This window comes from Equus quagga, chromosome 3, assembly GCF_021613505.1.
Source record: "Equus quagga isolate Etosha38 chromosome 3, UCLA_HA_Equagga_1.0, whole genome shotgun sequence".
NCBI lineage: Eukaryota > Metazoa > Chordata > Mammalia > Perissodactyla > Equidae > Equus > Equus quagga.
The window spans coordinates 150,692,692-150,705,647 of record NC_060269.1 but is presented as its reverse complement, the minus strand read 5'-3'; the positions used below and the strand labels follow the sequence as shown (position 1 = coordinate 150,705,647).

At 43.8% G+C, this 12,956-nt stretch overlaps 1 protein-coding gene across 1 annotated transcript in view; it reads right to left on the bottom strand.

Moving 5' to 3' along the window:
• The window catches only part of KIAA0232 (KIAA0232 ortholog), an 80,427-nt gene extending 67,471 nt beyond the window's left edge, over window positions 1–12,956 (bottom strand). Inside the window, exon 1 of the mRNA XM_046657420.1 lies at window positions 11,351–12,956. The gene's annotated coding sequence lies outside the window, so the exon portion shown is untranslated. The remainder of the gene's footprint in view (window positions 1–11,350) is intronic.

Here is a 12,956-nt window from a genome sequence, read left to right as displayed (position 1 = left end):
GCTCATCCTTCCACCCCCATCTGTAACACCACTTCTCTCCTGAATCAAAGTTCCAGATAACCACAGGTCTGACCAGGGCCCCCTGTGCTCAACACATTCCTCCCCACGCCACCACCACACTGTCTGAATTACCCGAAACGTCACATGAAGTCTGAGATTCTCCTTCAGGACCGTCTTCCCCATGCTTGTCCCTTTGCCTTTTCTTACAATTTTAGAATCAGCCATCACATTCTATGAGACACCCTGCCAGGACTTTGACTGGAAACGCAGTAAATACATAGATCAATCTGAGGAGAACTGACTGCTTTACAGCACTGAGTCCTCCTATTCACGAACCAGCGCCACTTCTCTATTTATTTGTCTCCTTTTACGTCTGTCAAATAAACTTTGATTTTTGACACACGGATCTTGGTGGTTAGATTTATTCAGGTTACAGATTCTCGTGTTTTCTACACAATTGTCATCTGCTAATGACAAGTTTTGCACTTCTAGCATTCCAATCCTCAGGCCTGTTAGTGCTGTTCACTTGTCGTGCTGGCCTGTGAAGCAGGACGGTGAAGAGAAGTGGTGTCAGGGGGGCGTCCTTTGTCTTGTACCAGATTACGCAGGAAACGTTTCCTCACTTCCTCATTAAGACTGATGTTCTCTGTGTTTTCTGTAGACATTCTTCATTGGCTAAGAACATTTCCTTCTACTTGAAGTTTGCCAAGATCACAGACACAGCTCGTCACCTATGTCTAGAATTAGTGAGCAAAGATACGCTCTTCCTTATAACGAGTGCTTTTCTTCCAGTAACAGCAGGAGCTTACTTACTGAATCCTTACTAAAGTGTTCTGCATGTATTTTCATTTCTTTCTAACAACCCTATGAGGTAGACACTGCTATTCTTCCCTTCTTACAGATGATGAAACTGAAACTTAGAACAGACAATTAATTTCCACAAACAGCAAGAAGGAGGAAGAGTCGGGATTTGAAAGCAGGCTGAGCTCACTCCAAAGTCAAACTCACTACAGACCATCTGATAACAACTCACAACTACCTAGAAGGATCCTTCTGGCCCCAAAGGGGATGACTTCAGCAGCAACAGCCTGCATCTAACTTTGGCTTTCCAGGAATTATATTCTCCTCTAAAGGAGTCCAATCTGACCACGGATTCCTTAAGAAGTCCTTTAAATCATAAACAGGACAAATTCAGCAGGGGAGAAAGAGAGGTAGGATTAAATGAAATGAGTGTTTTAAATTCACATGAAATAGGGTCCAAATTTTGAGAATGAGCTATTGCTCCAAGGACCTTAACGCCACTGATAAATATTTGAAAATATGCAGATAGATGGCTAAAGAAAACCAAAGAAGTCTCAACCTTACCAAGAAAAGAGCAGGTTAGCATGGATACCATGTAAAGTAAGTTTAAGGGAACCAGTATGTTTAACCTAGGAAAGAAAAGCTTAATGTGCACTATAACTCTGTTCATACACACACATATACATATATACATATTACATATATAGCGGGGGGGTTTGAGGAAAGTCACAGAGAAGGGGGAACAGACTTACCCTATATTTCTCCAGAAGGCCACCCAATGAGTCAAATCAAAGCAATCAAAACATTTTCTAAGAAAAATACTGTCCAACTGTGGCCGACACTGGGATGTGCCACCCAGACCTCCAACTGAAGGCCGAGTCGCCAGCTGCCGGCAGTGCTGCGTCAGCCCTTCAGGGACTGCCTCGGCTCCCGAGAGCTGCCCCGTCCAACATCTTGCCCTTTCCCTGGCGTGCTCCACATCCAACGACTAACTGACGAGAGTATACAGGGCTGGCCACTTGGTCAACCTGGGGCAACTCTGAAGGGCCATTCTAGCTTCACAGCTCCCCATGAGGTTGGCCACGGCTGTGGTTGGGCCTGCAAGGCAGCCCAAACTCTCCCTCCCTTCTGTGGGTGTGGACCCCACGGGGACTTCCTGATCAACATTCTGCGGCTCCTTTCCAGAGAACTCACCTCCCAAAGAACCCAACTTGTGACACATAAAGGAACTGACCACCCCTCAGACTGAAGTGCTAGGGGAGTGTGATTTCAGTTCGTGCACGAGATGATCATTCTCACAGGCCCACATTATTGTTTGCTCTGTAGACAAACTGGATCCACATCTACGGAAACTCTAGTTCAACATTTAAGAACGTGGACACGCTAATCCAAGTCCTAGGCACTGCAGTCACTTTCGAGTGTAGCTTCTTTTCATTCTCTTACAACTACTATTCATTTTCAATCTACCCCTGTTCAGACCCTAATCCAATGACCGACGTCCTTAGAAGAGGGAAACTTGGACAGAGACACGCAGAGAATGCCACATGAAGACAGAGGCAGAGACTGGACTCATGTGCCCACGAGCCAAGGAATGCCCAAGACTGCTGAGAACCACCAGAAGCTGGGAGAGAGGCAGAGAACAGGTCCTTCCTCAATCTCCAGAAGGAACCGACATTGCCAACACCTGCGGCGTTTCAGGCTTTTAGCCTCCAGAACCGTGAAAGAGTAAGTTTCTGTTGTTCTAAGCCTCCCAGTTTATGGTGCTTTAATACGGCAGCCCTAGGAACCAACACAGCACTTCCCACCCGACCTCTCAGTGACACTGCACTTACTCTCCTGCAGCTTTTGTCTTAGTCAGAAGCATACAGGATGTGACAGTGAGGAGAACTGAGCTGGCGTCAGCATCAGAAGCATGCCATCTTTCTGCTAAGAGAGATCATCCAGTGCTGTTCGGACATTTCTCCAAGTAGCAGAACGCAATACTAGACCTAAAACAGGTGAAAGTGGCGCAGGTGAGGAGGAGGGAAACTGCCCAGACACCCAGCTCCCCACCCACTGCCTCATGCCTTAAGAATCTAGGCTCTCTAGAATTTTCAGTCATTCATTCCTTCAATAAATATTTGAGCAGCTACTCTGCACCAGATGCTGCTTTCACAGCATAAAAAACATGGAGTTGAGCCAAACCTCCTCATTTTACAGATTAAGAACTTGAACATGTATGCAGGGTCCCACGGTGAGTCCACTGTGGGTCTAGCTCTAAAACTTTTCATCAAACCACTCACCCCTCATCTGACTTGTACCCTTGCCATCATACAATTCTGAAGGACCAGAGCAAAGCCTTTTTATTCTGATTTTGGCATATCCTTCTTAATCAAAGTTTTTGGTTTGGCCATTACTATTCACTGTCCCCACAGGTCTGGAGGCATTTTGAGAAGCTGACAGACCTGAACCTGGAGCCAGAGAGAAAGCAAGATCAGCTCTCACCCTACTTTAGCCAATGGCAGACTGCAGAGTGCTACCTGATCCTTTTCAAGGTAATCTTTTGCCGGCCTTGGCAAGGCCCGACTGAAGTTCCACGCAGAGGAGTTTCAGTTTCGATGACAGTTTCTATTGCACGGCTAGGGAAAACACTGTTATAAACATTGTTCTTAAATGTGCAAGTGTGGGAGAATGAAATGCAGGAGAAAAAAGTATAATGTCTAAGGGAAAAAATATCTGCCTGACACTGTAGTGATACAGCTACCAACACAGTAAAAGGACGCCCACGAGTGGCACCAGGAAGGCCCTTAGATGATCAGGGCAGAAGCGGGCTAGGGGCTGCCAAATCATGCTGACTAGAGTAACCAAACGAACAATAGGTAAACCAGAAGACCAACTTACAAGTTTGGATAGAGACACTCACAAAGTCCTCCCGTGAGGGGGCCTAACTGAACACTGAAAGGTACCCTAGGGGGCTTAGAATCAGAAGGAAGATGGGATCTTCTTACGGTAGCTTCATCAAGTGAAGGGGGCAAGATGAAAGCACCCCCGACACCAAGACTGTGAGGATCAGGAGAGTCTGCCTGCTTTAACGGTGTCAAATCTCCTCCATGCGGGCCTTCTTCCTGCTGCCGTGGTTGATTCCCCAGAGGCTACATCTCAGCTCCCGCTGAACAGGCTTGCATTCTCATCCTGACGAGACTCACTTTAAAAAAAGCAGAACAGGGCAAGATCGCGAGCCTAGAGACCATCTCCCAGACTCGCTCACTTCTAAAGAGCCGAGCCCACCTATTACGTACATAGTGGGCAGGCACAGGTGCTCTCTGAACTTCCCTTTCACCCGAGTTCTAGAGAAACTTTAGTGGCACTCTCTGGCCCGCAGGCCACGACTATTATGACTGTTCCCCCTGGCGCCCCGCCTTCTCTGGCTCCCCTGCTGGCTCCTCCTCCTTCCCTAGCTCTGTAGGCTCAGTCCTGGGACAACTTCTCTAGTCATAGTCACTTCCTCCATCAGCGCCGTCTAATAGCAAAATGTGAGTCACATGTATGTAATTTAAAATTTTCTAGTTAGGGATATTAAAAAGAAAAACAGGTGAAATTAATTTTAATATTTAACTCAATAGATCCAAAATAGTATCACTCCAAATATAATCAAGGTGAAAGATTATTGAGATTTTTATGATATTTTTCCCATACTAAGTCTTTGAAATTTGGTATGTATTTGACACAGCACATCTCAAGTCAAACTAGTCACTTTTCAAGTGTTCTAAAGCCACATGTGGCTCATGGCTACCTTACTGAACAGCATGGTCCTACCTGATCTCCAGTCCCATGATTTTAAATACCATCTATGCAGTGATTACTCCAAACTTTATCTCGACACTGCTTCTCTCTCATGAACCCCAGAATTCTAGAGCCATCAAGCTACTAGTCAGTTAGGTATCTAATTGGCATCTCAACTCATAACACATTTAAAGAAAAAAAAAGCAAAACACCAAACTCTGAATTCTCAGGTCCTTTCCATGACCTTCCCAACGTCAGTCAAGGGCAACTCCATGCTTCCACTGCTCAAGCCAAAAGCTTTGGCCTCATCCTGACTCTTCCTCTTCCTCTCATATCCCATATCCAATCCATGAGCAAATCCCCTTAGTCCTACCTTCATAACGCATCCAGAATCAGAGTCTTTCACTTGTTCTGCCCTCTCCCTGAACAATGCTCTGCTCCTCAGATATCCCCACATCTTTCTCCCTTATTTCCTTCAGGTCTCAGCTCAAGTGTCATCAGAGAGCCCCTCCCTATCCACCCTATACAACATCACATCCCCATCTCCTGCTTTATTTTTCTTCTCAGCATGAATTTTCACTTGATGTACGTATCCATTTGCTTACTCTTACTGTCAGTCTTTCCCTGACTCCCACCAGAACAAAAATGGCTGCATGTGGCAGCCATGGGGGTGCACCACTCAGAAAGGCCTGAAAGAGAACCTGCTGTGGGGATCTGAGCTGACCGACAGCCTCTAGCTGCTGCACAGAGTCACCAGAGCAAGGACATCAGGCCATGAGTCACCTCAGACTGCCCCCAACAATGCTGACCAGGCAGGGGTTCTAGACCCAGGCCTCCCTGCCTGATGCAGACCCCATATCAGCCTGGCCAAGACTTTCTCAAAACTGCCCAGGCCTGAGGCTGCTCCCACCCAGTCCCTCCCTCCTGCCCTCTCTCCTTGTACAGTCACATCTGTGCAGAGGTCACACGCCTCTTCCTATGCACTCCCGTTCCCTCCCTCTTTCCCTTCCCAGGCAATTCCCCCAATAAATCTCCTGCATATCTAATCATCTGGGCATCTGCTCCTAGTACCTTGTAGGCAGTCAACAAGTATCGTCTGGACAAATAAACCTCTAGGAAGAGCAGGGCAGTGGAAAGAACATGAAGTCGCAAGGACGGAAGTTTGAGTTTCTGTTCTGCCATACATTATCTGCAAGCTTAGGGAAGTTTCTTGAGATCTCTGAGCCAGAGCCTCATCATTTGTAAAATGAAGATAATCCCACCTCTTTCAGAGGCTGTTAGGAGGATTAAATGAAATAGTTTACTAAGGTCCCTAACCTGAAGCCGACTCATAGGAAGCGTCTTAACGGTGTGAGCTCCTTCTGTTTCTCACCCATTTTCCGTAGCTACGTCTAAGAATCCTTTACCTTTCCCCTTCACCAAGAATTCGGGCCACTTTTTAACTAAATAAAGCCCCAAATGACCCTATATACCCACTAGTGAATCCTTTGTTCAACTGAGCCTAACTAAAGAATACATTTTACCTTCATTCCTGACTTGCCTATGATGGGCTTAGGGTTTATTTTACTAGATTTTAGAAAGTGAAATCTCATCAGAGATAGGTATCTTAACACTGAAATTTAAGCTATTCCTGAATGCTTCAAGTACTTTTTAAAAAAAAACAAACTAATATAAAATCTAAAAATGCAGTTCAATACCAACTTCTTACAGTTAAGTTTTTTAGAGCCCCTTTTGAAAAAAATCTTAAAGTTTGCAGTATTCTAGATCATTACGGAGCTTTTCAAGAAAATATACACTGAATGTGCATGGATTTCAGTTAGCAGTTTTTAAGAGAGACAAGCATGACGTGTGTCCTTATATATGCATTCTGAAAAGTCTCCAAGTGGATAAACTGAACTGTTGGTGGCCGTCACTCACAGGGAGCAGGATTAGAAGGCATGATGATGAGGGATTCTCACTTTTATATGCTTCTTTTAAAAAAGTCTTTACAGGACTGGCTACATAATTTGTGGGGTCCAGTGCGAAGCGAAAAATGCAAGCCCTGTCTTCAAAATTATTAAGAATATCAAGATTGTGAGAGCAGAGCATTAAACCAAGTAAGGGCTCTGCATGACTGTACAGGTTACTGGCTCTTGAAGCTGACCCTGAGCCTTTATAACTTTTATTAACCTAACATTTAATGTGCAATACAAAGAATTTATCTTTCTTAATAGCACAAAATTATATCATAGGACTACTTCAGAGAAGAAAATATCCATCCTAATGTCTAAAACTGATGTAGCCAGCAAGAAAAATTTTACCATGACCAATGATATGAGAGAAGTTAGAAACTTGGTCGGGTTTTTTTCAGGTCGCTTAAAGGAGGTTACGCATGGAAGTTCACCAGGACACAGGCGTTGAGAATGATCACTGCAGCACCGTTACAACAGCACAATGTGGAGCGCAGCCCATCACTTCACCTAGTTCCAGAGATAGACTCTGGCACATTCATACAACAGAATGCATGAAAGAAACAGGGAAGAAGATCTGTATGTGCTGATAGGAAGAGCACTCCAAGACACAAAGTTTAGTGTTTGTTTAAACAGGACGCTCTCTACCATGACTCTATTTTCTAGAAGTATAGGCATAATTTTTTTCTATGACATCCAAAAAACTTATCAGTGGTTTTTAAAGATGAGTACAGGAGGGAAGGGGAATGAAAGAGATTAACTTTTCATCTTATAATCTACTGCTTTTTAACATTTTTTAACATGTCCTTTTAAGAAAATGAACAGGCTTTATAACAATTACTTATATTCAAAACATTCAAAATATTTTGATAAATCATAACAAAATATACTTTAACAGTTTTAGATTAAGATTTAAAATTTATAAAAATAAAGAAACTGCTTCAGTGGCACTAACAAAAGATTATTAACAAAAATACAATCAGTATTCACTTACCTATGGAGGTAACCAAAAAAGGCAGTGGCAAATAACCACCATCACCAAAAAAGGATCAAAAATGTGTCTATTCAATTTTAACTTTCTCTCCATTAAAATCCTCAGAGAAGATGCTAACAAAGACCAGATGTTAATTAGACACCTCAGAAAAGGCTAATAACTCAAGGAAAAAAGGGGGGCTTGAATCAATCCCCAAACTGGGCAATTTTCAAGTAGTCATGTACTGGCTATTAACTTTCTAAAGTACTTTGGAAAATGTAATTGAGCAAGAAACAAACTCCCGCCTGAAAGGGAAAATAAATCCCTCCCCACTTTTTACCTCCCCCCATTATTGAGGTAATAACCATATTATCAAAAAAGAAATTTGAAAATGCGTCGGGGCACATTTCTTCACACTTACTTATCTCCATGGATTTTCTTCACCATAGGTGACTGGCTCATTTCATTTCAATATGTACTGAGTGACCACCCCCCATGAGGCACACAGTGCCTAGGCTCGCTTCTCATCACAAGAGAACTGCACACACACACACACACACACACATACACAGTGCCTGTGTTAATAGACCTTGCATTCCTTCATGACTATCCAGAAACACACAAAGCAATATATTCTCAAGCATTTTTGCAATTATTAACCTCTAATTATTACCTTTATTTCTAATACAAAAACAAGTTCATCCACTGCGATAGCCCTATCATCTTCAATTCTTTGGGCAGGTTTTAAGAAAGATTTATTAGGAATATACAGAATTCCAATGATTAAAAAAAAGCTCATAATCATAAATATAGTCAGTGTAAGTTGACACAGCATAATACAGTCAACGTAAGTTAAACACACATTCTTATGGCGCTTCAAGCGGAATTCCATACTATGTTAGAACCAACAGATACAATTTTTTCAAGTTTCTGGATACAACTTGTTAGTCAGTAATGCACATAAACTCAAAAATAGTACTAAATGTATAATTAAAAGTTTCAAAATTACAGCTGGTTTTCCTCACTTAGTTTCTCCCTATCCAGCCAGGGGTAAGACCGCGGACCAGACAAAGGAAGAGCCAGAGGGCTGCGGAGAAAGACTGGTGACAGTGAAAAGCTTTGGAGATGATGTTAAAAACAGAATTTCAACAGTCATTCCAAATACTAAATAGGGAGATTCTATCACTTAATGAATAATTACAAGATATAAGATTAAAATGAAAACATTTGCTTTACTGAAAAACAATATAAAATTTGATAATTTCCATTTTCCACTGACTTTCCTAAGCCACGTGCAAAAAACCTGGCTTATCTACAGATAGATTCGCCTGTCTTCAGAATAATTTAGGACTATCATCATTAATATGCTTGTGCAAAAGCCCTCTTTAACTAAATACTCACCTTTCTGCTTATTCCCAGAACTAACGAAAGAATGGGAGAGAGCAGATGATTTTTTCTCTTTATACACATGAACCAGAAATAAATCTGTGAACACTGTTACAGTAAGCCAGCACTTAGAATCAATCAACTTACCCACCACCAGTGTTCTCTACACCTGCTCCAACTAGCTAAAAGCTGCCACTTACTGTGCACTTGCTACTGGGACTGTTGGGAGCGTGTCATGTGGATTCATGAAGCTCTCATATAAAGCCATTCCAACTCTATCCTCCTCTGCTGAAATCACAGATTGCAGAGTGACTGAGTACTTCAGTCAAACACTAATGACTAAGTACTACGCAAAAGACAACACTGCACACTATAGGGAACGAGCAGTGGACAAGGCTTTCCTCTCTTCTCTCAAGGAAATTTCTAATTCAGGAAAGGCTTCCACGTAAAGAATAAAGTAAAAAGTCAAAAGGGAAAAGTAGCTGGGTTGGAGGTATTAGTCAAGCACTGTGCGGAAGAATCATGAGTCAACTATGAAAAAGAGGGTGAGCTTCCTTCATAGAAGTGAAGCATTTAAGCCAAGCCTTCAGTATTAAGGATTCTGATAGAAGAAAAAGGCAGACAGAGCATTCCAGATCAAAGGAATTGGACAAACGACCATGAAAGTGGCCAGAGGTCTAGTACTGAAACACAAAGCGACGGGAGAGATGCAGTCAAGATGAAGCTAAAAGTCAGAAGGAGCCCCGACAGCACAGGTCTCAAGGATTTCCTCACCCTTCGACACTAGTTCTCAATCCGGGCCAGCTGGTGGTGACTTCCAGGTGAAAATCTTTGTGGGGGTAAGCCTTCGGACAGAACTAGGGCATCCCCTCAGGTGTGACGGCATGGGGGGAAATGTTTGAGAACCTCTGGTGTACACTTGGTGGGGGGGACGACATGACATGATTTGATTTACATACTGAATAACTCTGGTAATGGAACACAAGAGGACTAGAAAGACCAGAGAGAGAGAGGCCAGTCAGGAGGCCTACAGTAACAATGTACATAAGGACTACAAAAGCCTCGGGGAGGGCAGGGGCAGAGGAAGGGCTAAGGAAAAGACGATGAATACGTGGAGGCAGACCTAATAAAAATCCGGTTCAGAAAGCAAACACTCAAAAAGTTTCCAGCCTGAGTAACGAGGACGGACACACTGTGGGATGAGACACCTTATTGCCTTCTATAATGAACAAGGAGAGGCAGTGCACAAAGTACAGCCACTTTACGTGACACTGCAAAGCAAAAGTAATGTGAACAAGACTCTTCTCATTTCACAGAATAAGAAACTAAAGTCCACGAGAGATTTAACTGACGCACCCAGGGTGACCCAGGAAGTGAGATGAGCCAAAACACAAACCTGAGTCCTCGAAACCCAGGTCTACCCTTCTCTAAATAAGCCCCCTCAAAGCAAATGACTGTTTGTGAGTATAATAAATCTCAAAAAAAACCCACCAAAAATGGTTTAAACTAAAAGCATGTAATCTGCTGGGAGTGCAATTATATTTCCAAGGTAAGGAATATTTTAAAACTTGTGCTCTGGTTCCCCCTACCCAAGAGATCGGGTGCAGTGACTTCACTGCCAGCAGTGTGGGCTCAGGGACCCTGAATGTTTAGACACAGATGGGACAGGTGGTTGTTTCCACCTGGTATAAAGATACCACTTGGTATTTTGTGAGAGATCAAACAGAAATGAAAAGAAATATTCTAAGTATTAACTATCTTCAACATAATAAAACTGCATTTCCATTGTTGTGGTTGGTACCCTGATGTTTGTTATTAAAATACTTTAGAATATACTCCATAAGGTGGATTACAGATTTTTACTTTATTTAGCAAATGTTTGAGCACCTTCAACATTTAAACCCCTGAGCAAGGTGTTGGGGGTAAAATAATGACATGGTCAGCACAGCCAGAGTTTAACATACACAATGTGCGACAGGGACAATAACGAAAGTAAAAATAGAGGATTATGACTGCAGAAACGAATAATTCATCTTGACAGGATTTCCAAAGGGCTCCAGAGAGGACATAAAATCAGTGTGGACTTTCAAAAACTAGAAGGAGTGGGAGTGAGATAGGGCATTCAATCAGAGAAAAGGATGTAAGGACAGAAGGGATGAAGCAGCTGGGCATGTTTAGACAACCAAGAGTAGTCTCATTTGGTGGGACCGTGTGGAAAGGGGACAAAGAGGACAGGTAAAGTTCAGCGATGACTGGGACAAGACTGTGAGGGGCTTTGAATGTGATACTAGTGGGTCTGAATTCTAGTCTCCAAACAACAGGCAGTCTTAGAAGCTTTCTGAGCCAGAGACTGGCAAGATCTGATCTGCGTTTAGGAAAGATGACTCTGCTAGGCAGGCAAAGTGTGGATAGGAAGGGGTGGGGAGGAGCCTGAAGACAAAGCTTTAAGCCAAGAAAGGCATCTGAGGCTTTGACACACCAGCAGTAATCCAGTATTTTAAAAGAGGCTGAATGTTGACCGAATTGCTTCACATCTCCCCTCAAGCGATCATCCTCACCATCCTGTGAGACAGGTATCATGATGCTTCCCACTTTACAGATGAGAAAACTGGCTCAGAGGCCTTTAACTGCTCCAGGTCAAATGCTGCTAAAACAGGGAGAAAACCCAGGCTCAATACTTTTCCACACAGTGCAAAATAAAAAAACCAATCCTATTAATTTTGAAAAGTGCTACTATAAAATAAGGCATAGAGTGATCTATCATTAGAGAAGTGCTAAAAATCCATTTAATTTTCTTAAATGTTTGCAACTTGTGTAATAAATAAGCTAATCACCCTTTAAAATAGCTACAAATTTGCCTTATGTTAATACCATGTTAAAGACCTGTAATTTTCTTTGAAAACAAACAAAACCTGTACCTCTAATTCCATTTCCTATGGAATTAAATATTTAAGGCTAATATTCTCCCCTCTCTTCAATGTTTCAGCGGCCAAATTGGCATTTCACTGACGAAAGAGGCTAAAGTAAAAACCATTATATATGTGCCCAAACTGAGGTGGTAAGCTACTTTGTGAATTATTAAAGACTCACTATTTAGCAAGTACAGCAACTGAATCTAGAATATAATAAGTAGTATTAATTGAAAGAACCTTACCTACAGGTATGCAAAGGCACAATTCCGGAAACAGTTTTTGTCACAAAGAAAGGGCACAAAGATCCTGAGACCGTTTACGAATGGGTCAATCCAACCTAACCGACGGGAGATCTGACCTTCAGGAGGCAGAGTGCTAGATCTTTCCCCTTTACATTCCAAGCCTAGGAAACAGTCAAGGTGTTCCAGCACGGGTCTTATATTGCACAGGAGAAATCTAGCTTGGGGATTTGATTGTATAGCATCCACAGCATCACCATTACCAAAACTGCTTGCCCTCACCCTCTCACCAACCTTCTACGACCGTTTTTTTTAAAACAAGCAAAGACCCAGAGATGTATAAAACCCATTCTTCGGAACTTGCACGCAGTATCCAACCTAGATATCCAAGTATCCAGCCCAGGTAATTATCAGCAGGAACCACGTTTACTTAAATCATTCCAACGAACCGCATGCCCCCTCCCCGCTTAACCTCCTGGACTTTTACTACGTTAAGTGTCCACAGCTTGTCTATAGACGACAAAAACTGAAAGGGGGTGAAAGAGCAATCAAAACTGGGCTCTGCCACGATCGGGGGCTCCGCTCCAGGAGCTCGGCAGGCCCTGTCACCTGCGCACCGCCCGCGGCATGCTAAACCCCGGGGCAGCACGCAGCATGTCCCACGCGACAGCCCCGCGTCTCGGGCGGGGAAGGGTGCATGGCTCCAGAAGGCCGCCGGGCACGCGAAAGCTCGGGGCCCAGGCCGAGCGGACCCAGGAGCTCCCGCGCCGCGGCCGCGGGTGACTTTGCGGGCCCGTCCCTCCCGCGGCGGCCGTAACCTTCGCCAAACCTTGCGCCCGCCCGCCCCGCCCCGCGCGCGCCGCGCCACTGGCCCGCGCGCCCGTCCGTCAACGCCGGCCCCGCCCGCAGGCCCCTCCCCCGCCGGCGGCTTCCC